At 41.3% G+C, this 26,282-nt stretch overlaps 2 pseudogenes; both read left to right on the forward strand.

The window, feature by feature from the left end:
- Window positions 1-3,451: 3,451 nt before the first annotated feature.
- Window positions 3,452-6,502, forward strand: LOC138652225 (uncharacterized; annotated as a pseudogene).
- Window positions 6,503-7,423: 921 nt separating this feature from the next.
- The window catches only part of LOC138652226 (ATP-dependent DNA helicase PIF1-like), a 118,717-nt pseudogene continuing 99,858 nt past the window's right edge, over window positions 7,424-26,282 (forward strand).

The following is a 26,282-nucleotide window of genomic DNA, read 5'->3' on the forward strand; positions in this document are numbered from 1 at the left end:
TCTGTTCCAATCCTAAGAGACGTCCGTTGACGGTCAAGCTGAGTAGATCCATGAGAAGACTGCAACAGGTGAGACGCGGGTCGTTACTTCCAGCTATCCTCTATGGTACCGGAGTCAAATAAGTTTAGATTTTCAGGGTGGGGTGGTGGTTGGTGCATGGGAGGCTCAACGGGCATTGATAGATTACATCAAAGAGAGAGTTGCGATCTTGCGGGAACACCAGGTAACCCCTGCTAGGGCTAGATTTGCAGAGAGAGAACTTACGTGGTGATTACCACGACTCGGCACACTACTATTATGAACAGAACATTGATGTTAGATAGAGAACGACTTTCTTTCATCGGAGTTCAGAGCCAATGAACTCAGTTCAAATCTATGAGTGATGTGGGAAAAGTTCTAATGGTGCTGGTGCTAACGTCATTGGGTTGAATTGAGCTCATTGGCTCTGAACGCCGATAACCTTTCTGATGGTGCTACAAGCGTGAGAACTTTCTCACGCTTGCGGTGATGTTTGTGAGGTTAAAAGAGTTCACTTCAAGGCACTGAGCTAAGCAAGCACAGGCAGCTCAGTGTCTCTGCTGGATGTCAGGCTGTATAGTGGCATCATGCAACAATGCCATCTTGATGTAGCAGAGCTAGACACATCATGAGACAATTGAATTAATATCATCTCGTCAGACAGGTGAGGAATATTAGTGTTTATTATTTTCATTATTTTACAGGGAACATTGGCTTTAGTGGATTAGGCATTGAGGTGAGTATACGTATTTTGGTAAATTTAGATTCATTAAAGGAGTCTGTGTCATTATTTCAAATAGGGGACTTTATTCTGGGTGTTCCTTTTTTTACAATTTGACTATGGAATTAGTAATGGGGCATCTTATAAACACCTCTCCACTACTAACCTCTGGGCTTGATGTCACCTGACAATACAAAGGTGACATCAACTCCAACATTATCACCCCACTTGCCACCGCCCCAGGGCAAGTGGGAAGAGCAAGGCTAAGTGCAAGAATTGGCATACCTTATGGATGCACCATTTCTGAGGCAGCTGAGAACTGATGTTTTTAGTCTGAAAGGGGGCCAATATCCATGACCATTTCCTAGACTATTAATATCAGCCCACAGCTGTCTCCTTATCCTTTGCTGGTTATTAATTATAGGGGGACCCTTCATCATTTTTTTGTGGGGGTCCCTCATTTTAATAACCAGTAAAGGCTAAGTATACAACTGTGAGCTGATTTTTATAGCTCCGGAAGCTCCATGGGTATTACCCCCTTCCCAGGCTATAAACATCTGCTGGTGAATAAAATTTAGGGGAATCCCATGCCATTTTTAACGAAAATAATTTATTTAGTAATAAAATACATGGACAGTAAACTACACAAGCAAAACATTGATTATATATATATCTCACTTCCAGATTTATATTTATCTATATTTCTGTATCTATATATCTATATATCTATCAAATATATACTATATGATCAACTAATTCTGTCTGTTTGTCTGTAATGGAAATCCCACATCGCTGATTGGTTGCGCCAGCCGCCCGCGACCAATCAGCGACAGGCGCAGTCCGGCTGCAAATTGGCGTGGAATTTTAACCATGCTTTGCTGGTTGGTCACGCCCGGCCGTCCGCGACCCATCAGCAACAGGCGCAGTCCGTCCGCAAATTGGCACGGGATTTGAACCACGCTTCGCTGGTTGGTCGTGCCTGGCCAGCCACGACCAATCAGCGATATTGGCGCGGGATTTAAACACCGCTTCGCTCTCGGCCGGCCGCGACTAATCAGCGATATTGGTGTGCAATTTAAACCCCGCTTCGCGGATTGGCCGCGCCCGGCCGGCCGTGACCAATCAGCAATATTAGACCGGAATTTAACCCCCACTCACAGCGCGATGTAGTTCAGTCACATTTACTGGACAAGTTCTGTCAGTCACAGTGTGATGTAGTTCAGTTATGTTTACTGGACAAGTTCTGTCAGTCACAGTGCCACATAGTTCACTCACGTTTACTGAACAAGTTCTGTCAGTCACAGTGCCACGTATTTCAGTCAAGTTTACTGAACAAGTTCTGTCAGTCACAGTGCCACATAGTTCAGTCACGTTTACTAAACAAGTTCTGTCAGTCACAGTGCCACATACTTCACTCACGTTTACTGAACAAGTTCTGTTAGTCACAGTGCCACGTACTTCAGTCATGTTTACTGAACAAGTTCTGTCAGTCACAGTGCCACACAGTTCAGTCACGTTTACTGAACAAGTTCTGTCAGTCACAGTGTGATGTAGTTCAGTCACATTTACTGGACAAGTTCTGTCAGTCACAGTGCCATGTAGTTCAGTCACGTTTACTGAACACTTTCTGTCAGTCACAGTGCAACAAACCTCATTCACGTTTACTGAACACGTTCAGTTAGTCACAGTGCGACATAGTTTAGTCACGTTCACTGAACACATTCTGTCAGTCACAGAATGCTGAACAGATACTACTTTACTGTACGCTATCACAATTTACACTTCCTGTTTCCAATGGGTTGTAAGTGAAAATACGCCAATGAGGATGACAGAAAAGCAGCAGCAGCAGCACGGCAACGACAACGTCGAGAGCAAGAGACACTTCAACAAACTGCCGCCAGGCAAGCCCAGGATGTGGAATCTCACAGACAATGTCACCAACAGGAGACACCACAACAAACTGCCACACGATAGATACAAGTAGCTGATTCACAGAGACAATGTTGGGAACAGGAGACACCACAACACACTGCCGCTAGGCAGGAACATGATGTAGAATCCCACAGACAACATCGGGTGACTGAATCTCCACAATCCAGGGCAAACAGACAACAACACAATCGCCAAATTCATAAAAAACGAATGCTCTAGCAACTAAGGCAAGCCCAGAAGAATATTCAACAACTTGCACGTTACGTAAGAGACTATGAAACTACAGTTATTGAAGACTACTGTGGGAATATGAATGCAGTTTGGTCTAAATGCGACTCTCTGAATTTCATTGATGAAAAACCATCTGACAATCAGTTTACTCAATGCTGCCAAAAAGGAAAAGTTATGCTACCAATACCTCACTACTCAAATCTGTTTGAGCAGTTGATGAATAACACATCAACACAGTAGAAATTTTATGGAAAATATCAGAAGCATCAACAGTTCTCATGTGTTTGCTTCATTTGGTGCCAACATTGTACCGCCCCCTGGATTCGGACCGTATTGTTTTAAAATTCACGGTCAGCTCTACCACCGCACTGGGACACTTCACCCAGAAATAGGACAACCACCAAAATTTGCACAATTATACATCCTTGATACAAATGAGGCTACAGAACAAAGGATGAACCTGAAAGAAAACGAAAAGTGTGATGCTGAACTGATGAACAAAATTGCTGTACATTTACAAAAAGCAGCCTATTTGCTGCAGCATATCGCATGCTAAAAGACGTTCAAGCCGAGGAGGAACACAGGGCTATACAAAATGGGACTGAAATGCCTTCTATTTTCATGGCCATTAAACAAGAACCTAAACAGGATTCCGGGCTTCACAACAAACCACGTGTATGTGAGGTCCCAGTTGTTTTTCAAAACGATGACGGAGAGCTTCCTTTTCAAAGGGATATATTAGTCCATCTTAAGCCACACCAAAACAACCCTTTGGTTCCTAAGAAACAACGAATTAGCATTTTGCACTGCAACCTTGATGTTCTTCTGCATCCGCTATTCTTTCCAAGAGGTGATCAAGGGTGGCATGAAAACCTACACCAGCAAGGAACTTTAAGAAGAATTACACAACTGTAGTACTACAGTTTTCTTCTGTCTGTCTGAAATTACTTCAATCCTATTACAAAATGATGGGAAACTGACACAACAGTACCTAGTCGATGCATACGTTAAAATTGAAGATAATCTTCTAAATTTCATACAAATGAACCAAAAACATCTTAAAGTTGAAGACTACTGCGTTCTTCAAGAACATTTGCAAAAACAATCAATTCAAAAGGGAATTCCAATTGGAAAAACAGTAATTCTCTCGTCGTCGTTTGAAGGCAGCCCCCGCAACATGCAACAGCATTATCAAGATGCAATGGCAATAGTAGCAAAGTATGGAAGACCTGACATTTTTGTGACAATGACCTGTAATCCTAAATGGCCAAAAATTACCGAAAATCTAGAACCCTGGCAACAAGTTAAACACAGGCCGGACTTAGTCGCACGCGTATTTCGACTGAAACTCAGCAGCCCTTTGAAAGACATCAAAAATGGGCTTTTTGGAAGAGTCGTAGCAATGGTACATGTCATAGAGTTTCAGAAATGAGGTCTCCCACATGCGCATATACTAATTATATTAGACGTGGATTCCAAGTCTCGCACGGAGGAAGAAATTGACAACATAGTGTGGGCTGAAATTCCTAACCAAGAAAAGTACTAAGAAAAACCTAAGTACTAAGAAAAACTAAGAAAAAAAAAAGTACTAAGAAAAAGTACCAAGAAAAACTGTATAATATTGTAGTCTCTCATATGGTTCATGGCCCATGCGATGTAGCAAATCCAAAAAGTCCATGCATGGAAAACAGAAAGTGTACAAAAGGGTTTCCAAAGGAGTTCAAACAGCACACTGTTAAAGACTTGGATGGCTACCCATCCACCCGGTGACAAACACATTAATAACATTGTTCGCAACAAAAAAATTATCAATAACTTATGGATAGTCCCATACAACCCATACTTATCAAAATGCTACAACTGTCACATCAACGTAGAAATCTGTGCTTCAATAAAAAGTGTAAAATATCTTTTCAAGTACATCTACAAGGGGCATGACAAAGCTAACATCGAAATACAACAGAAAACAGTCAATCACGATGAATCATCAACTTTTGTTGACTCAAGATATGTGAGTGCTCCAGAAGCTGCTTGGAGGATATTTGCGTTTCCAATGCATTCACAGTCCCATGCCATTATACGTTTAGCTATTCAGTTACGAAATCAACAGCAGCTTTATTTCTTTGAAGATGCTCAAGTCAAAGATGTCTTAAAAACTTTAAGCACGACGTCAACATTAATGGAATGATTTTTGCTGAATCAACATGACGAAAACGCAAGGCAGTATTTGTATCGAGAGATTCCAGAGCATTACGTTTGGAATAAAACTTGGAATCCAAGACAACGAGGAGTTAGCAGAATAATTGGACGCATGTATAACGTTAGTGTCAAGGATCAAGAAAGATATTGCCTTCGGCTGTTACTACTGCATGTCAAAGGAGCTACACATTATGACGATTTCAAAACAGTTAATGGAGTATTGTACGATACATTTAAAGCTGCAGATTTGGCTTTAGGTTTTTCCACCAACATAGAAGAGGATTCTTTACTGTTAGGGCAGTGAGAATCTGGAATTGCTTGCCTGAGGAGGTGGTGATGGCGAACTCAGTCGAGGGGTTCAAGAGAGGCCTGGATGTCTTCCTGGAGCAGAACAATATTGTATCATACAATTAGGTTCTGTTTTCGGCCTTACTAACTATGTTACTATGTTACTATATGTTACTATTGGATGATACTGTGTGGAGATTTACTTTAGAAGACGCAGTTACCCTACATATGGCAAACCAACTTCGGGAATTGTTTGCCTACATCTGCATATTTGGACCGCCTACAAATCCGGCTCAACTTTGGACAAATTTCAAAGAACATATATTCGAGGATTACTGCTTACGTCTTCACAACAAGAGTGGAAATTGTCAAAATTGCAAATCGTATGCCATGCAAGATGTCCAAAATGTCTTACTACTGCATGGAAAAATGTTTTCAGACTTTAATTTGCCACAACCTGCAATTCAAGTTCAACAAGTTCCAGAGTATGGCGAAGCTTACGAATTATTGTTGGCAACAGAGAAGAGAACTCCTTAAATGAACAACAACGGATTGCATATGACACTTGTGAGCGCTATAGAAAACCAAGCAGATACAAGGCCAAAATGTTTCTTTATTGACGGCCCAGGAGGGAGCGGTAAAACATACCTTTATGAAGCTTTAATGCATCACGTTAGAGGGTTGGGAAAAGTCATATTGCCATCAGCTACAACAGGTATTGCAGCAAACCTTTTCCGAGGAGGTCGCACTATCCATTCACTCTTTGGGATACCAGTTCCAGTCAACGAAATCTCTTTTTCCGGAATAAAACAAGACACAGTTGCAGGAAGACCGTTAAACAACGCAAATCTTTCGATACTTGACGAGTGCACCATGTCACCCAAATACGCTTTGAGCTTAATTGACAAACCTCTGCGTGAAGTAATGACTACAAATGTTGCTGAAAAAAATTAAATTCCGTTTGGAGGTAAAGTTTTTGTCATTGGCGGAGATTTTAGGCAATGCCTTTCAGTCATACCAAATGGAACAAGAACAGATGTTATCGAGTCCAGCTTAAAAATGGCTGACCTTTGGAAACAGTTTAATAAACTCCAACTAATTAACAACATGTGATCTTCTGACCCAGAGTATAGCAACTGGCTTCTTAAACTTGGTAATGGTGAACTTAACAACGAATACAACCTTGGAGAAGAGATTATTGAAATACCAGAAGACATGATGTGCACTGACTGCATCGTAAGTGATGTTTTTGCACAATGCGTTGAAATTGATGTGAACGACCAAAGCAGTGTTGAGAGGGCCTCTTCCCATGCAATTCTCTGTCCCAAGAACGATGATGTAGCTCTGCTAAATTCCCGTGTGATGGATAGAACCTCCTGACGAAACTGCGGGGGCAATGAAACGCGCGTCGGGGTGCGCAACGGGACCACCATCCAGACTAGCATAATGACCTTGGGTATTCTTTGAGCATTTATGATACATTTTGGGATATGGGATGACTGTTTGGCAGGTATTATACCTATGTGCCACTGATATATTTGTACCATTATGCTAACGGCTAGTGCTTCATTGTATACCAAGCACTACTAGGGATATTGTTTTTGTTTATATATGAGATCATTATTGGGCAGTCATTTTACCTTTCAGTAGTATGTGCCAGTAATAGAGTTGTAGCTCATGACTTATGTGGTAGATGCAGTTACATATGTTATGGCGCAATCAGTATACATCAGTGCTATTATTTAGATTTATCAATCAGACTGGTGTGGTACTCCAGTGATAGCTAACTATACCTGGATGGCTGTGGTCCCATCGGTTTTTTCTGACACACAGCCAGCTTTCCCCTTTATGTAGGGTCATGTTGTAATCTTTGTAAATATTTTTTCACATGTTATAACTATTGCTATTTGAGATTCTAATAAATGTGTACCTTTTAAAACATTTCTGTACCTTCATTGCTCTCTATGGGTTATATGCACATGTTTGAAGGGATCACTCTGTGATCATATGTTAGGCTTTTCGCTTTTAGGTGTGATGGAAAGAATGCCTGGAGAGTGTAAGTTGTACAAAAGTGATGATTCAGTGGATGTAGACAATGAAAATGAATGAGAGCATTATCCAGTTGAATTTTTAAATAGTCTTACGCCATCAGGAACGCCATCCCACAGACTACAACTCAAAGTTGGAACAATCGTAATGTTGCTGCGGAATCTAAATACCAAAAATGGTCTATGCAATGGATCTCGCCTTATTGTTACTGGACTCCATTCTCATGTAATTCAAGCAAGAGTGATCACTGGATCAGCAAAAGGAGACGAAGTGTTCATTTCACGCATTGATTTATGTCCTTCGGACACCGGTCTTCCATTTAGGCTTCGGCGTCGACAGTTTCCAGTTAAACCAGCTTTTGCCATGAAAATAAACAAGTCACAAGGTCAAACTCTACACTGTGTTGGCATATATCTATCAGACCCCGCTTTTGGTCATGGACAACTCTACGTTGCATTTTCAAGAGTTAAAATTAGATCCAACGTAAAGGTGCAAGTTCTTTATACCCCTTTACAAGGAAAGTTGCTTATAGATAGTCAAAAGGTATTCACAAGAAATGTGGTGTACAAAAATATTTTGGGTTGATATTGTTAACAAATATATTATAGTGTCGATGTACTTCTTTCGTCGGATGATTTATTTAAATACAGTTAGATATTCATGTAATGGTTTATATATTTTGATGATCTGTTTCATAATTTCGTTCAGTTGTATTAAGTTCTATGAGCAATAAAATTGAATGATAATGTATATATTTTACCCGGAAAATCCTACGTATTCATTGCATTATTCTTAAATCTCCATAAATGAACTACATACATATTCTAGAATACCCGATGCGTTAGAATCGGGCCACCATGATGTAGTATATATATAAATATATATATATATATATGTGTATATATATATATATATATATATATATATACTAGATTGTGGCCCGATTCTAACGCATCGGGTATTCTAGAATATGCATGTCCCCGTAGACAATGTATATGACATCATCATCGCCATGGCAACCATTATGACATCTACATCGATACTGTGCTCGTTGCTGAATGGTCGAGGCCTGGCGGCCTCGACCAATCAGAGACGCGGGATGTCTACGTCCTTTATGACATCATCGTCGCTGTGCCCGTCGCTGATTGGTCGAGGCCTGGTGGCCTCGACCAATCAGAGACGCGGGATTTCTACATCGATACTGTGCCCGTCGCTGAGACGCAGGATTTCCTGGACAGACAGACAGACAGAAAGACAGACAGACAGACGGAAAAAACCCTTAGACAATTATATATATAGAAGATATACAGTACAGATCAAAAGTTTGGACACACCTTCTCATTTAAAGATTTTTCTGTATTTTCATGTCTATGAAAATTGTACATTCACACTGAAGGCACCAAAACTATGAATTAACACATGTGGAAATGATATACTTAACAAAAAAGTGTGAAACAACTAAAGTTATGTCTTATATTCTAGGTTCTTCAAAGTAGCTACCTTTTGCCTTGATGACTGCTTTGCACACTCTTGGCATTCTCTTGATGAGCTTCAAGAGGTTGTCACCGGGAATAGTTTTCACTTCACAGGTGTGCCCTGTCAGGTTTAATAAGTGGGATTTCTTGCCTTATAAATGGGGTTGGGACCATCAGTTGTGTTGTGCAGAAGTCTGGTGGATACACAGCTGATAGTCCTACTGAATAGACTGTTAGAATTTGTATTATGGCATGAAAAAAGCAGTTAAGTAAAGAAAAATGAGGGGCCATCATTACTTTAAGAAATGAAGGTCAGTCAGTCCGAAAAATTGGAAAAACTTTCAAAGTGTCTCCAAGTGCAGTGGCAAAAAGCAGCAAGTGCTACAAAGAAACTGGCTCACATGAGGACCGCCCCAGGAAAGGAAGACAAAGAGTCACCTCTGCTTCTGAGGATAAGTTTATCCGAGTCACCAGCCTCAGAAATCGCAGGTTTACAGCAGCTCAGATTAGAGACCAGGTCAATGCGACACAGAGTTCTAGCAGCAGACACATCTCTACAACAACTGTTAAGAGGAGACTTTGTGCAGCAGGCCTTCATGGTAAAATAGCTGCTAGGAAACCACTGCTAAGGACAGGCAACAAGCAGAAGAGACTTGTTTGGGCTAAAGAACACAAGGAATGGACATTAGACCAGTGGAAATCTGTGCTTTGGTCTCTACATGGACTCTACATGCCTGGTTCCAACCGTGAAGCATGGAGGAGGAGGTGTGATGGTGTGGGGATGCCTTGCTGGTGACAGTCTTGGGGATTTATTAAAAATTGAAGGCATACTGAACCAGCATGGCTACCACAGCATCTTGCATCGGCATGCTATTCCATCCGATTTGCGTTTATTTGGACCATTATTTATTTTTCAACAGGACAATGACCCTAAACACACCTCCAGGCTGTCTAAGGGCTATTTGACCAAGAAAGAAATGACCTGGCCTCCCCTGTCACCAGACTTAACCCAATCGAGATGGTTTGGGGGTGAGCTGGACCGCAGAGTGAAGTCAAAAGGGCCAGCAAGTGCTAAGCATCTCTGGGAACTCCTTCAAGATTGTTGGAAGACCATTCAAGGTGACTACCTCTTGAAGCTCATCAAGAGAATGCCAAGAGTGTGCAAAGCAGTCATCAAAGCAAAAGGTGGCTACTTTGAAGAACCTTGAATATAAGACATAATTTCAGTTGTTTCACACTTTTTTGTTAAGTATATAATTCCCCATGTGTTAATTCATAGTTTTGATGCCTTCAGTGTGAATGTAGAATTTTCATAGTCATGAAAATACAGAAAAATCTTTAAATGAGAAGGTGTGTCCAAACTTTTGGTCTGTACAGTATATATATATATATATATAAATGTTTATACACATACGTATCTTGAAGAATGCTTTCTTGAAAAACTATGTGTAAATGACATAAAGATATGCTCTATGTAAAAGCTCATGTTAAAATCGCATTGCAATCACATTGCATTTGCTTGTAAATCAGATGTCATTCGGATGCTAGGTGATAAAAATCACATTGTTTTCGCATGAAAATTGCTTGACACTTGCATGACACTTGTCTCACTTTTCTGGACCTATATGGGACTGTTTTTTTTACGATGATGGGTATGAGCCCTAAGTTGGTGGATTATTTGAACCAGATAATTTTTGTAGTAAACCATCAGCTGTTAGAAATGTTAACATCAAGCATGAAAAATTATGTCAAATCACTATATAAATTTTATAATAATGTTATAGAACAAGCTGCCTTCTGTTACAGCCAAATATTTGACATGTTGATTGATAAGCCCAGACCACCTTCTGCCATTTTTTTGCACCACAGTTCCTATGTTTTTGTGCATAGTTGAGTCACTTTGCATTGTTAAAATTTAAAAAGCATGAATTTTGAACGCAATTCTTGCATCAAGAGCATTTCTGGCATGACTTCTCCGAACAGTAGATGGATGTAGCTGTGTCCTGCTAGTTGTTGCCAGGTCTGAGCTGATGGTACTGCTGGACTTCTTCCAATTTCGAATAGAAGTAAGCATTATTTGTCTTTTACTTACTGCACTAAGTTTCCATGACCGATCACTGTGTCGATGGTCCTCAGCACTGTCCATTTCTTGGTGTCCCCAATGCTGAGAAATACAAATTTATTTTGCAAAAGGACAATGATTCTAAACACGCATCCAATGTCATTAAAGTAGCACTCGATTTAACTTTTTCTTTTCCCTGAACCTGTGTCAGTGGGTTATTATACTCCCTTATTGCTGTCTTCTCCAGCATCCAGCTCAATGGAAGCACAAGGCACAGGAAGATGAAGTCACCAATGAATTTGGGGCACTGGCAACAAGTTGGAAGGGATGGCTATTGTGACAGAAATGTTCAAAACTTTATTCAGCACGTCGTAAAATCCAGCACCACAATCTGATACAGTCCCTATTTTGGTACACTGCAAACATTTGTTTGGGTACACTACCAACAGATACTTTTTGGCACTGTATACACAGAGGAATTTTGGCACTGTACACACAGAGGCTTTTTGGCACAGTACTCACAGAGGCTGTTTGGTACAGTACAAACAGAGGCTTTTTGGCCCACAAATGGGAAAGAGATGATTGCATTCTATATTTTTTGTAGACACACCAATCACAAAAAGATGACTGCAGAGTACACATCTTTTTAAAAAACACTGCTCATATAGACTGCTCATATAGACATAGCAGTATGTCTGGATCAACATGTTAGGGCATGTTAGGGTAGGCTATGGGTTGAACTAGATGGACTTAAAGTTTTCCTTCGACCTTAACAACTATGTTACTATGTTATTTGGCATACAAATGGCAAAGAGAAGTTTCAGAATACTATGACTTTTTTGTACCGAAAATGGCAATATTTTTTTGCAACACTACTTGTGCAGACACAGTGGTAAAGTAAAATGATTTGTTTGGCCTAAAAATGGCAAAGACATGGCTGCTGAGATTTATTTATTTGCCACACTACTCATATAGACACAGTGGTACAGTAAAATTATTTGTTTGGCCTAAAAATGGCAAAGAGACAGCTGTTGAGATTTATTTGCCACACTACTCGTAAAGACACAGCGGTATAGTAAAATTATTTGTTTGGCGCTATAAATGACAAAGTGACAGCTGTTGAGATTTATTTATTTGCCACAATGCTAGAAAATACACAGCGGTGCAGTAAAATTATTTGCTTGGCCAACAATTGGCAAAGAAACGGCTGCAGGGTGGAGTTATTTTTTATGCACACTGCTCATACAGATTCAGCTACAGAATACACACAATGGCTATTTGGCACAGTACTCTCACAAATATGGGTGCAGAATACACACAGCGGCCTAAAGGCAGAGTACTCCCATAGGCGGGGCTACAGAGTGCACACAGCAGCTTTTTTGGCACAGTATTCCCACAGGCGGAATTGCAGAGTACACACATTTGCTTTTGGCATAGTGTTTCCACAGGTGGGGTTGCAGAGTATACACAGCAGCTTTTGGCACAGTATTCCCACAAGTGGGCTTGCAGAGTACACACAGTGGATTTTGTCCCAGTACTCCTACAGGTGGGGTTACAGAGTACACACAGCGCCTTTAGGCACAGTGCTGCCACAGTAGGGGTTGCAGAATACACACAGTGGCTTTTGGCACAGTACTCCTACAGGTGGGGTTGCAAAGTATATACAGCTCTGGCAAAAATTAAGAGACTACTGCAAAATATTCAGTTTGTCTGATTTTTCTCTTTATAGGTATATTTTTGAGTAAAATTTAAATTGTTCTTTAATTCTATAAACTTCTGACAACATGACTCCGAAGTTCTAAGCAATACATTTTGTATTATTTCTGACAAAGAAAAATGGTCAAAATTAAAAAAAAACCCGTGCTTTCAGACCTCAAATAATGCAAAGAAAACAAGTTCATAATCATTTAGAAACAACAATACTAATGTTTTAACTCAGGAAGAGTTCAGAAAGCAATATTTTGTGGAATAACCATGATTTTTAATGCGTCTTGGCATGCTTTCCACCAGTCTTTCACACTGCTTCTGGCGCAAAAATGTAAGAAGTTGTTCTTTGCTTGATGGCTTGTGACTATCTATCATCCTCTTGATTACATTCTAGAGGTTTTCAATGAGGTTCAGGTCTGGAGATTGGGCTGATCATGACAGCCTTTTGATGTGGGGGTCTCTTAATTTTTGCCAGAGCTGTACAGTAGCTTTAGGCACAGTGTTCTCACAGGCGGGATTGTAGTGCACACACAGTGGCAGTGGGCACAGTTTTCCCACATGTAAGGTTGTAGAGTACACACAGCAGCTTTTATCACAGTATTCCCACAGGTGGGGTTGCATAGTAAACATAGTGGATTTTGACTCAGTATTCCCACAAATATGGGTGCAGAGTATACACATTGGATTTTGACTCCGTATTCCCACAAATATGGGTGCAAAGTACACACAGCGGCTTTTTGGCACAGTTCCCCCACTGGGACATATGCGAGTATGCACAGTGGCTTGTTGGCAGAGTGCGATACCTAACACTGTACCTCACTCCAGCTGAATCCTGTCCCTACACAAATCAGAGCAGAATGGCGGTGGCACTAGTGATCTGGCATTTATTAAGGCCGCATCAAGTGCTGCGCAGGCCAATCACAGCCATGCCAATACTTGACATGGCTGTAATGGCTCCAGAAGTGCCCACAACCTAATAGCTTGTTGATTGGCTGCATTACAACAATTCAAAAAACTTTATTAGGTATTAGAACCAGAACAGTAAACTGGACATCCTGTGAAAAGTCATTGTTTCGGGTTCAGTGCTGGACACTCGGGTTCACTCATCCCTACTGTTAACACTTTTTAAAAAAAAAATCTTTTCAGCATTTTTCCACACCTGTCTAAAGTTTTTGTACTATACTATTGACTCATCATCTGTAAAAGGTAGTGTCTACAAAAAAACGTGGAGGCATGAGGTGATCGATTCTCCACTAAGTAATTGGTGCAACATTCCAAATCCAACATCCTCCAATGTTTACATAGTGGATTTCCACCAATGAGAGCTAATTTAACATAGTAACATAGTTAGTGAGGCCGAAAAAAGACATTTGTCCATCCAGTTCAGCCTATATTCCATCATAATAAATCCCCAGATCTACATCCTTCTACAGAACCTAATAATTGTATGATACAATATTGTTCTGCTCCAGGAAGACATCCAGGCCTCTCTTGAACCCCTCGACTGAGTTCGCCATCACCACCTCCTCAGGCAAGCAATTCCAGATTCTCACTGCCCTAACAGTAAAGAATCCTCTTCTATGTTGGTGGAAAAACCTTCTCTCCTCCAGACGGAAAGAATGCCCCCTTGTGCCCGTCACCTTCCTTGGTATAAACAGGTCCTCTTTGCATCTTCTACCAGTTAAAGAACATTCCCATTAACATTTGTATCCTCTTACTATATTACAGTCATCATATTATATAGCACAGTGCACTTACAATTGCTCATTTTGCCTTTCTATCCAGCAAATTCTTCTCTTTTCCATTTGGTCTATGATATCATGTGATTAAAAACTGGCTGGTTGAATCCTTCTAAGCTTAGAAACAGGAGGTCAATTGTCCCTGTATTGTGGAAGAGGTTCTTTATTTTCTCATAGTAAAGCTGTCCACTCTTCTTGGCAAAAAGCCTCCTGTTTCTGTAAATTCCTGGGCTGTCGAGCATGAACTGTGCGCTTGAGATCTCTCCACAGTGGCTCAATGATATTGAGGTCAGGAGACTGAGATGGCCACATCAGAACCTTCACTTTGTCCTGCTTTAGCTAATGACAGGTCAACTTGGCCTTGCTTTTTGGATCGTTGTCATGATAGAACGTCCAAGTACGTCCCATGCGCAGCTTCAGGGCTGATGATTGCAAATTTGCCTCCAGTATTTGCTGATAACATACTGCATTCATCTTTCCTTCAACTTTGACCAAGTTTCCTGTGCCTTTGTAGCTCATATATCCCCAAAACATCAGCGATCCACATCCGTGCTTTACAGTAGAAATTGTGTTATTTTCATCATAGGACTTGTTGACCTCTTTTCAAATGTAACTTTTATGGTTGTGGCCAAAAAGTTCAATTTTGGTCTCATCTCTCCAAATTACCTTGTTCCAGAAGTTTTGAGGCTTGTCTCTTTGCTGTTTTACGCATTGTAGGCGAGATACTTTTGGGGCATTTGTGCAGTAATGGCTTTCTTCTGGTGACTTGACCATGCAGCCCATTTTTCTTCAAGTGCCTCCATATTGTGCATCTTGAAACAGCCACATCACTAGCTTTCAGAAAATTCAGTATTTCAGCTGATGTTATTTGTGGGTTTTTCTGTGCATTCTGAACAATTTTCCTGGCAGTTGTGGATTAAATTTTTGTTGGTCTACCTGATCGTGGTTTTGTTTTTACAGAGCCCCTGATTTTCCATTTGTTGATCAGAGTTTAAACTCTGCTGACTGACATTATCAATTCCCTGGATATCTTTTTTGAATCCCTTACCTGTTTTATACAGTTCAACTACCTTTTCCCGTAGATCCGTTGACAATTTTTTTCCTTTCCCTATGACTCACAATCCAGAAATGTCAGTGGCTGGATGAAAGATGCAAGAGTCTGTCTGGATCCCAGAAACTCGCTCAGCTTTTATGCACACACACTGATTACAAGCAAACAGGTCACAGGTGAGGATGTTACCTTCAGTAGCCATTCAAACCCATTTGTGTCAACTTCTGTGCATGTTATCAGGCCAAAATCATCAGGGTATGTGAACTTTTAATCAGGGTCATTTGGATGTTTTGGGTTGTCATTATGATTTTAAAAGACAAAACACAGTAGTTTGACAATAAATAGCTTCACCCATTCATGTCATTCATATTCTCTAAAAAAAGGCCAAGAAAGTAAAAATTCTGCAAGGGTATGTAAATTTTTGAGCATAACTGTATGTTTTGTACTATACTATTGACTCATCATCTGTGAAAGGTACTGTCTACAAGAAACCGTGGAGGCATAAGGTGATCGATTCTCCACTAATTAATTGGTGCAACATTCCAAATCCAACATCCTCCAATGTTTAAATAGTGGATTTCCACCAATGAGAGCTAATTTTCAACTTCTACCAGTTAAAGAAGCATTCCCATCAACATTTGTATCCTCTTACTATATTGCAGTCATCATATTATATAGCACAGTGCACTTTTGCTCATTTTGCCTTTCTATCCAGCTAATTCTTCTCTTTTCCATTAGGTCTATGATATCATGTGATTATAAACTGGTTGTTTGAATCCTTCTAAGCTTAGAAGCAGGAGGTCAATTATCCCTGTATGACTCATAAGTCACTGCAAAGGTCTCTGGCAGGGGGTAGAGCAATGCAGCTGGGTCAGGAGGTGAAGAGGTGAATGCAGGAAAAATAGACTTCCTGTTTCTACATAGAGCAGAAACAAGAGAAGAATTTGTTGGGTAGAAAGACAAAATGAACAATTCTAAGTGCACAATGCTATATAATATGATGATTGCAATATTTAAGAGGATAAAATTTTGATGGGAATGTAACACCCCAGGTAACCGATTGTTACAGAGATGTTGCCTTCCTCTCGGGGAGGGTGACGTCATGCCTGGAGGCAAGGAGGATTCCCTATAGCAGGTAGTACATCTACATGCAACACATTCTGAATCCAGGCTAGAAGGGGGAGCTCTGAACTCAGTTTCAGGGGAGCTTCCCCAGATATATATATTCTGGTCTGGAGGAGGAGTTAGTTGGTCCAGGGAGACCAGGAGAGAAGGAAGTCTGTAGCAGACAGTGAATGAGCAGAGTTGGGGCCGTGCAGCCTCATGTGTGCTGCAGCTCCAGGACAGAAAAAAAGCAGACGGATTGCATTGAAAGCAAGAACGAGAGGGGTTAAGCAAAGGAGAATGAAGGAGCTGGAGGGGAACTGTGATTTGGCACCCTCCAAGCTGAAGCGCAGGAACTGGGAACAGGGGGCCTGAGGCTGTGTAGTACTTCATGTCCCACATCAGAACCGGAGGACAGGAGCCTGTCATCTAAATCATCTGTCCGCACTCACACCTGAATGTGCAGCAGTACACAGAGCCTGGGTCATGATAGACACACTGTAAAAAGGCTTGCATTGCCCACCATACGGGTACTGTCCCAGGACAGGAGAGAGAGGACCTTGACAGAAGCCACAGACAGCGAGGGACTCGTCACAAAGCGCGAGAAGGAAGACTTACGAACCTCACCTGGGAAAGGGATCTGTAATTGCCTCCAGGCCGGCTGGACCTTTTCAATACCTGTTGCTGGTACCCTGGACTGAGGCAGTCTACCATCAGTAAACCAAGTAAAGAGACTGCAACCCTGTGTCCTCTGTTTATTCTGGCTCTACACCACCCTTGCCAAACACATCAGGAGCCCTGGGGTCCCAGCTTCACCTGTGGGAAGCTAAACCATCCCAGCTGCCTTAACATCACCCCAGAGGACCCCTTTTAGCAGCGTCGGTCATCCGTGATCGAATACCACATGTGGTGTCACAAACAAACTTTATTCACATAACCCCTTTAAAGACTTTTCCTTTAACATGGACGCCCAGGGCCATGGACCGGGTCACCACCACCGTGACACATCCCTTTGAGTACCAGACCCGGTACCAAGTACCTCACGGCCCTGGCGGGGGTTCCAAGAGCACTTCTTTAAAGGTGGAGAAATTAACTGCAAAATAAGCATATTATTCTATAAAAAAAAACTTATGTATGGATCTTGGCCCAGTTTGGGACAATCAGGGTGGAGTCGCTATATAATTTGCTGTATTTTTAGTAAAATTGATCTCTGTTCATCATGAAACATCCAAAGTCTAAGGTACAGGGGGAGAAGTGGGCTGATGGAAAAAAAAAATTTTAATACAACAAACCGGGTAATGAAACTCCTCTGAAGAGCTTGAAAATGCAGATTAAAAAAAATAAGTGAGTTACCTTTCCTGAAATGAGACTGACTTAGAATGAGGGAGACTTCAAAGGAATGCAAATGGCTTTATTTACATGTATAGTAATTATTTAGAGCCTCCATCAAGGTTAGAGAGACAAAGCTAGGCTCTATATTTTGTGAACACGGAGTGTCGAGATGGCTGGGGGCAAAGTCATGAAACTCTTCTTTCTGAATGTTTTTTTCCAGCACCTAAAATCAAGAAGAGAACAAAGGTTTATATAATGATAACAAGTGTTTGAACCCCAATTTAAAGGAGTAGATAGGTAGATAGACATTAACAACATAAATTTGCCCTGGTTGGCTCTAAATTACTAAATGTCATTGTTCACTGGACATTCATAAAAAGTATAACTATAGGAGAGGCAAAAAAGAGATTTTGTTTCTCATACAGAATCCCCTGAGTAGGCATATAAACAAATGGAAATATGATGAGGATCTTACACCATTCTGTGAGGCAGTGAGTGGAATCATATGCGAGGGTTGATAGAGTTAAGGTACCGTCACACATAACGATATCGTTAACGATATCGTTGCTTTTTGTGACGTAGCAACGATATCGTTAATGAAATCGTTATGTGTGACAGCGACCAACGATCAGGCCCCTGCTGGGAGATCGTTGGTCGCTGAGGAAAGTCCAGAACTTTATTTCGTCGCTGGACTTCCCGCTGACATCGCTGGATCGGCGTGTGTGACGCCGATCCAGCGATGTCTTCACTGATAACCAGGGTAAACATCGGGTTACTAAGCGCAGGGCCGCGCTTAGTAACCCGATGTTTACCCTGGTTACCAGTGTAAACGTTAAAAAAACAAACACTACATACTTACATTCAGCTGTCTGTCCCCGGCGCTCTGTTTTCCTCTGCACTGTCAGCGCCGGTCAGCCGGAAAGCAGAGCGGTGACGTCACCGCTGTGCTTTCCGGCTGGCCGGCGCTGACACAGGATGCAGGAGGAGTGCAGAGAAGCACAGCGCCAGAGGACAGACAGCTGAAGGTATCAAATGACCCTGATCAAAAGGTCACATACCCCATTTCTTAATATCGTGTATTACCTTCAATAACATCAATGACAACTTGAAGTCTTTTGTGGCAGTTGTGGACGAGGTTCTTTATTTTCTCAGACAGTAAAGCTGCCCACTCTTCTTGGCAAAAAGCCTCCTGTTCCTGTAAATTCCTGGGCTGTCGAGCATGAACTGTGCGCTTGAGATCTCCCCACAGTGGCTCAATGATATTGAGGACTGAGATGGCCACTCCAAAACCTTCACTTTGTTCTGCTGTAGCCAATGACAGGTCAACTTAGCCTTGCGTTTTGGATCGTTGTTACGATGGAACGTCCAAGTACGTCCCATGCGCAGCTTCAGGGCTGATGATTGCAAATTTGCCTCCAGTATTTGCTGATAACTTGCTGCATACATTTTTCCTTCAACTGTGACCAAGTTTCCTGTGCCTTTGTAGCTCACATATCCCCAAAACATCAGCGATCCACCTCCGTGCTTCACAGTACAAATGGTGTTCTTTTCATCATAGGACTTGTTGACCTCTTTTCAAATGTAACTTTTATGGTTGTGGCCAAAAAGTTCAATTTTGGTCTCATCTCTCCAAATTACCTTGTTCCAGAAGTTTTGAGGCTTGTCTCTTTGCTGTTTTACGCATTGTAGGCGAGATACTTTGTGGCATTTGTGCAGTAATGGCTTTCTTCTGGTGACTTGACCATGCAGCCCATTTTTCTTCAAGTGCCTCCATATTGTGCATCTTGAAACAGCCACATCACTAGCTTTCAGAAAATCCAGTATTTCAGCTGATGTTATTTGTGGGTTTTTCTCTGCATCCTGAACAATTTTCCTGGCAGTTATGGACAAAATTTTTGTTGGTCTACCTGATTGTGGTTTTGTTTTTACAGAGTCCCTGATTTTCCATTTGTTGATCAGAGTTTAAACTCTACTGACTGGCATTATCAATTCCTTGGATATCTTTTTGAATCCCTTACCTGTTTTATACAGTTAAACTACCTTTTCCAGTAGATCTGTTGACAGTTTTTTTCTTTCCCCATGACTCTCAATCCAGAAATGTCAGTGGCTGGATGAAAGATGCAAGAGTCTGTCTGGATCCCAGAAACTCGCTCAGCTTTTATGCACACACTGATTACAAGCAAACAGGTCACAGGTGAGGATGTTACCTTCAGTAGCCATTCAAACCCATTTGTGCCAACTACTGTGCATGTTATCAGGCCAAAATCACCAGGGTATGTGAACTTTTAATCAGGGTCATTTGGATGTTTTGGGTTGTTATTATGATTTTAAAAGACAAAACACAGTAGTTTGACAATAAATAGCTTCACCCATTCATGTCATTCATATTCTCTAAAAAAAGGCCAAGAAGTTAAAAATTCTGCCTGAGTATGTAAACTTTTGAGCACAATTGTATGTGTCCCCCCCTGGATGCAGACAAAGTCCTATTAAACCTGCTGGAGTGCCTTGTGTTCACAGCAGGATGCCTGTGAGTCACAAGGCAAAAAAAAAAAGAATGGATTGGTCCAAGTAGTGACTCAGTCAGATTTTTAGGAAAATCCGTTAAGGGCTTTTACTTTTAAAGGAATTTGCAGGTTTGGTAGTGGGGCAAATTCCTCTCTCCACTATGGGTTTTGGAAGTGGCTCTATATTTAACATGGGGGGGGGGTGCATGGACATGCGTTGTCTTGCGTTTTGTGATGCACGCTTTTTTTTGGCGCAACAGAAAACGCTGCATGATGCAGTTTTTTCTGCACCAAAAATCATGAAAAAATGAACACGTGCGTCACAAAAAGCTGCGTTTTGCATGCGTTTTTGCATGCGTAGTGCGTTGCGTCGCCGACGCAGCACCACAAAACGCTAATGTGAACGTAGCCTTTACGTTAAACTTTCTGTGGTGCCAGCCTGTCTGTCGCACTGCAGCAACCCCACTGCATTACAAAACTGATAATATATTAGAGGGGTGGTCCGAAACTAACAATGATGTCATCAGGGGACAGCGGCTGAGGACACCGCCAAAGTCTATGTCCCCATTCCGAAATTAGGCTGGACTAGTCCCTGCTCCACTGAGCATATATACAGTGGGTACGGAAAGTATTCAGACCCCTCTAAATTTTCACTCTTTGTTTCATTGGTAACTTCAAAAAAGTTCATTTTTTTTCTCATTAATTTACATTTTTGCAAATTTCTTAAAAAGAAAAACTGAAATACCACATGGCCACAAGTATTCAGATCCTTTGCCTTTGCTCAGTATTGAGTAGAAACACCTTTTGATTTAGTACAGCCAATAGTCTTGACAATGATGCAACAAGTTTTTCACACCTGGATTTGGGGGATCCTCGGCCATTCTTCCTTGCAGATCCTCTCCAGTTATGTCAGGTTGGATGGTGGACGTTGGTGGACAGCCAATTTCAGGTCTCTCCAGAGAAGCTCAATTGGGTATAGGTCAGGGCTCTGGCTGGGCCAGTCAAGAATGGTCACAGAGTTGTTCTGAAGACACTCCTTTGTTATTTTAGCTGTGTGCTTAGGGTCATTGTCTTGTTGGAAGGTGAACCTTCGGCCTAGTCTGAGGTTCAGAGCACTTTGGAAGAGGTTTTTATCCAGGATATCTCTGTACTTAGCAGCATTCATGTTTCCTTCAATGACAACCAGTCATCCTGTCCCTGCAGCTCAAAAACACCCCCATAGCATGATGCTGCCACCACCATGTTTAACTGTTGGTATTGTATTGGCAGGTGATGATGAGCAGTTAGAAAAAAGAAAGTGGAAGCCAGCTCACCGATCTTGAAGAGATGCACGGAAACAGTCCTGATGAGACGTGAAGTATATAAATAGGAAAAAACGAAAATTCCAGCTTGCTCTTGATAAAATATAAATCTTTAATCCAAAAAGGTTAAAATAGCGATACATGCTCCTTAGACCCACCATAAACCCCGTAAGGGAGAGCGACGCGTTTCGACTGAGTCTTTTATTTTTTACATTAACAATAATGATTTCAATATCAGATTTACTTTTGTTCATGAAACATCCAAAATTTCGTTTCTTGATTTGGAACTCACAGGTGTGGCTAATAAATTGATTTCTACTCAAACTTATTCGAAACCACTAGCGGGTAATACCATCTTGCACGCGAATAGCAGCCATCCGAAACATACTGTGCGTTCGATTCCTGTTGGGGAATTTACTAGATTGAAGAGAAATTGCAATAATAATGATGCCCTTAAACATGATTTAGTTAAGTCCTGTATTAAATTCAACAAACGTGGTTATCCCAATTGGATGCTTAATAGAGCCCTCAATATTGTATCTCCAAATATTCACGAAAATTCTGCCATATCAACAATAACAACTAATTCTAGCAACACAATTATCAATTATCATTAGCAGTTAATACAAGAGAAGATAGTATTCTGCTACAGATGGATCTGGATAAGTTGGAAACTTGGGCTGAAAGGTGGCAGATGAGGTTTAACAATGATAAATGTAAGGTTATACACATGGGAAGAAGGAATCAATGTCACCATTACACACTGAACGGGAAACCACTGGGTAAATCTGACAGGGAGAAGGACTTGGGGATCCTAGTTAATGATAAACTTACCTGGAGCAGCCAGTGCCAGGCAGCAGCTGCCAAGGCAAACAGGATCATGGGGTGCATTAAAAGAGGTCTGGATACACATGATGAGAGCATTATACTGCCTCTGTACAAATCCCTAGTTAGACCGCACATGGAGTACTGTGTCCAGTTTTGGGCACCGGTGCTCAGGAAGGATATAATGGAACTAGAGAGAGTACAAAGGAGGGCAACAAAATTAATAAAGGGGATGGGAGAACTACAATACCCAGATAGATTAGCGAAATTAGGATTATTTAGTCTAGAAAAAAGACGACTGAGGGGCGATCTAATAACCATGTATAAGTATATAAGGGGACAATACAAATATCTCGCTGAGGATCTGTTTATACCAAGGAAGGTGACGGGCACAAGGGGGCATTCTTTGCGTCTGGAGGAGAGAAGGTTTTTCCACCAACATAGAAGAGGATTCTTTACTGTTAGGGCAGTGAGAATCTGGAATTGCTTGCCTGAGGAGGTGGTGATGGCGAACTCAGTCGAGGGGTTCAAGAGAGGCCTGGATGTCTTCCTGGAGCAGAACAATATTGTATCATACAATTATTAGGTTCTGTAGAAGGACGTAGATCTGGGTATTTATTATGATGGAATATAGGCTGAACTGGATGGACAAATGTCTTTTTTCGGCCTTACTAACTATGTTACTATGTTACTATGTTATGTAATTCAAAAAGAAATAATAATATTAATAAATATGGCAATAAAAATTCCAAATTGGTGACCAGTCAACGTGGTGACAAACCTTTTGTTTGTTTACAATATAGCCTACAATTTAACAATATCAAAGCTCTTATTAAATCCATTCCGATTCTATATGAAGATCCAATTCTTGCTAATATTTTACAGGGGGGGTGCAATACTGTGGCAAGAAGAGCACCCACTTTGGGAAATATTTTTTCACCCAGTTTATATGTTACAAATAAACCGCAATTGACATGGTTGAACTGTAAGGGTAGCTACAGGTGTAACGTTCTTAATTGTTCCACCTGTAGGCTTATGATTACAACTAAATCTTTCACTGACCATGTTGGTTCCAATAGTTTTCAAATACAAGGGTTCATTAATTGCAATACTCGCTTTGTAGTGTACAAAATTGATTGTGTTGCTTGTAGTAAATCCTATGTGGGTTGCACCATCCGCAAATTGAAAAATCGCATTTCGGAGCATCTGTATGATATCTCTAATATAAGAAATACTAATCGCAACATTTCCTCCGCAGCCAAACATTTTGTTGATCACCATTCACGTGACATTTCATCTTTCAGAGTGACTGGTATAGAAAGGGTGATCAAACCTCATCGTGGTGGCGATTTACATAGAATTTTACTTACCCGTGAAGCCTACTGGATTTTCGTGTTGGGCACAAGATTTCCTGACGGACTTAATCGCAAAAATGAAATCATGTTCCATTATTGATAGTCGCCATCCTGCAGCATGTTGTTCTTTTATTTATTTTTTGCATTTTTATTCAGATATTTTCTTTTTGTATTTTGTAATTTGGTAAATTGTATATATGTTTTCTATTTTAACATTCACCTTCCAGGACCTGTTGATTGCGTGTATCATGTGATTTGTGTATAACATTTTCATTGGTTACTGGGTCCTTATATACCGGTGTTAATGTCGGATAGATCAGCTTGGATAAAGACTGTTTCTCAGTCGAAACGCATCGCTCTCCCTCACGGGGTTTATGGTGGATCTAAGGAGCATGTTCTCAGTTCATTTCAGGAAAAACCATGCTGGTGGGCGGAGCTCCCCAAATGTCCCAGTGCATCAGGAGGTCTGGATAGAAACAGCTCCTTAAGTAAACCTCTGCTGACTCTGAAGGCTGGGTAAAGTGGAGTCATTTAAATAACCACAGCCTTGTGACATCACTAACAGGGCTGGTTTCCTCAGACCCTCCTATCTCTTCAGTCTTAGTAAACTTCACACAAGTTTTTCTAATGCCTGTATCTCCGCTACAGAACATGTCAGAATCATAACACACCCAGCATTCATCTTGTATTAAGATTTGCTCTCTATAGATACTAAATTCGGGCTAGTAGGGACACTCCGTTCCAGAGAAATCTGTACTTATTTACCTGGTGGAATTAGAAGCTCATGCTTACAGGGGCTGACAGACCCGCCAATGGACGTTAGCAATATGTATTTATTATTTTCCTAGCCCAAGTCGTTGGCACAGAATCTTACAATATTAGGACAAAGGACCTCATGTTTTAAAGAACTTCTATAGCAGTCCTAGCTAGTACAGATGGGAGGGGGCGAGCAAGTTGCTCAGAGCTTGGAATTTATGGCCAGAGCAATAAAAACCTCTTCTACACATACATTCAGAAACACACAAAGAAGGGGGGTTTTTAGCCCGCAGCATGGGTCTGAAGGGCAAAGCTACAAAATCATATTATATTTCGTACAATATTGTGACAACCACATTGAAGATCTGATACTTTGATACAATGTAAAGTACTCAGTGTGCAGTTTGTATATCAGTGTAAATTTGGTTTCCTCTAAATAACTCAACACACAGCCATTAATGTCTAAAACACTGGCAAAAAAGTGAGTACACCCCTAAGTGAAAATGGCCAAATTTTAACAATTAGCTGTTTTCTCTCCCCGGTGTCATGTGACTCTTTAGTGTTACAAGGTCTCAGGTGTGATTGAGGAGTAAGTGTGTAAATTTTGGTTATATGACTCTCACACTTTCTCATACTGGTCACTGGAAGTTCAACATGGCTCCTCATGGCAAAGAACTCTCTGAGGATCAAAAAAAAAAGAATTGTTGCTCTACATAAATATGACTGAGGCAATAAGAAGATTGCCAACAACCCTGACACTGAGCTGCAGCACGGTGGGCAAGACCATACAGCAGTAGCAAGATAGGCTTCTCTCAGAACAGACCTCGCCATGGTCAACCACCGAAGCTGAGAGCACATGCTCAGGGTCATATCCAGAGATTGTCTTTTCAAAATTAACATATGAGTGCTGCCAGCATTGCTGCACAGGTTTCAGTGGTGGGGGGTCAGCCTGTCAGTGCTCAGACAATACGCCGCACACTGCATCACATTGGTCTGCATGGCTGTCATCCCAGAAGGAAGCCTCTTCTAAAGATGTTGCACAATAAGCCCTGGTATATGTCCCTCGTTCTGACGCTATTGTTTAATGCATAGAAAAAAATAAACAATTCTTTTCACCTTCCCTCAGCTCCCTCGCCGTGAGGCGTCATGTTCTGAAGCTGACAGCTGACTTCAGCATGCAAACGAGGGGAGCGCATGATGTCACTGCCAAGCACCCCGAGTCACGTGCACGCCGATGTCAGCTACTGGCCGGCAGCGGGTATTGTTGTGCATGAACCTGACAAGTCTCTGCGCCGCAATACACTTCAACTGAATGTGCATCCGAGGACACAAATCCAGTTGAAGTTTATGCTAGCGTCAGCAGGCCCCTCAACCTCACGGGCCCAGTCACGACTACTAGGTCTGAGTGTCCGCCTCCTGTAGACGTACTCTCCTGAAAAAAATGCACTCACTCACGTTCACTCTGCCCACACCATTACAGTCTATGGCCCCGTTGACGCATGCGTCCAGACCCCGTTTTGGGGGGATTTCAAACGTATGCCCCAATGTGGACAGAGAACACAACGTGAATGCACCCTTAGGTTTTTCTTATTACGGTAATTGTTTGCATAACATTTATTTTAAATTAAACATT

The sequence above is a fragment of the Ranitomeya imitator genome, chromosome 10 (assembly GCF_032444005.1).
Source record: "Ranitomeya imitator isolate aRanImi1 chromosome 10, aRanImi1.pri, whole genome shotgun sequence".
Lineage (NCBI taxonomy): Eukaryota > Metazoa > Chordata > Amphibia > Anura > Dendrobatidae > Ranitomeya > Ranitomeya imitator.